We start from the raw sequence: 720 nt of genomic DNA on the forward strand, positions 1-720 counted from the left end.
AGAAATTGGCAGGGCAGGCTGAGGAAGTAGGTAGATGTAAAATGTCTGTAAATGGCGAAAGAACATAAACCCAAGACTGAATAAACGATGTTAAATATCCATGCCAAGGAGACAAAAATATGTTAGGATACAATTACCATTAAGACACCACAAGCAGGTCCGTATCCTGCCGTGATGACTAAAAGAGTTGGTTATTAGCCACAATGTGTAGGCAGTCTCATGCCAACGGCCATACCACGTTGAGAACACCGCTTCTCGTCCGATCAGCGAAGTTAAGCAACGTTGGGTTTGGTTAGTACTTGGATGGGTGACCGCCTGGGAACACCAAATGCTGTTGGCAATAATGTTTTTTGTTTTGTTTCGTTTTGTTTTTGTTTGAATGGCTGGCTCCACGGGAAATTCACGGAGTTGTGTGGAATAAGGCCTGGTAAAATGAATTAATATGTATGTCATGTTTAAAACAAACTCGCTTAATATAGATAGTGTGTGAGGCTTTATACAAAAACAAACAACCAAAACCAAACATGTTTTGTGTATATATATATATATATATATATATATATATATATATATATATATATATATATATATATATATATATATATATATATATATATATATATATATATATATATATATATATATATATATATATATATATATATATATATATATATATATATATATATATATATATATATATATATATATATATATATA

At 30.1% G+C, this 720-nt stretch overlaps 1 non-coding gene across 1 annotated transcript; it reads left to right on the top strand.

Annotated features, from left to right (window-relative positions):
* The first annotated feature begins 221 nt into the window (after positions 1 to 221).
* Positions 222 to 340, top strand: LOC138361649 (5S ribosomal RNA). The gene has a single exon (XR_011227084.1). It is a non-coding gene; the product is annotated as a 5S ribosomal RNA (ribosomal RNA).
* The last annotated feature ends 380 nt before the right edge of the window (positions 341 to 720 follow it).

The sequence above is a fragment of the Procambarus clarkii genome, unplaced genomic scaffold (assembly GCF_040958095.1).
Source record: "Procambarus clarkii isolate CNS0578487 unplaced genomic scaffold, FALCON_Pclarkii_2.0 HiC_scaffold_558, whole genome shotgun sequence".
Lineage (NCBI taxonomy): Eukaryota > Metazoa > Arthropoda > Malacostraca > Decapoda > Cambaridae > Procambarus > Procambarus clarkii.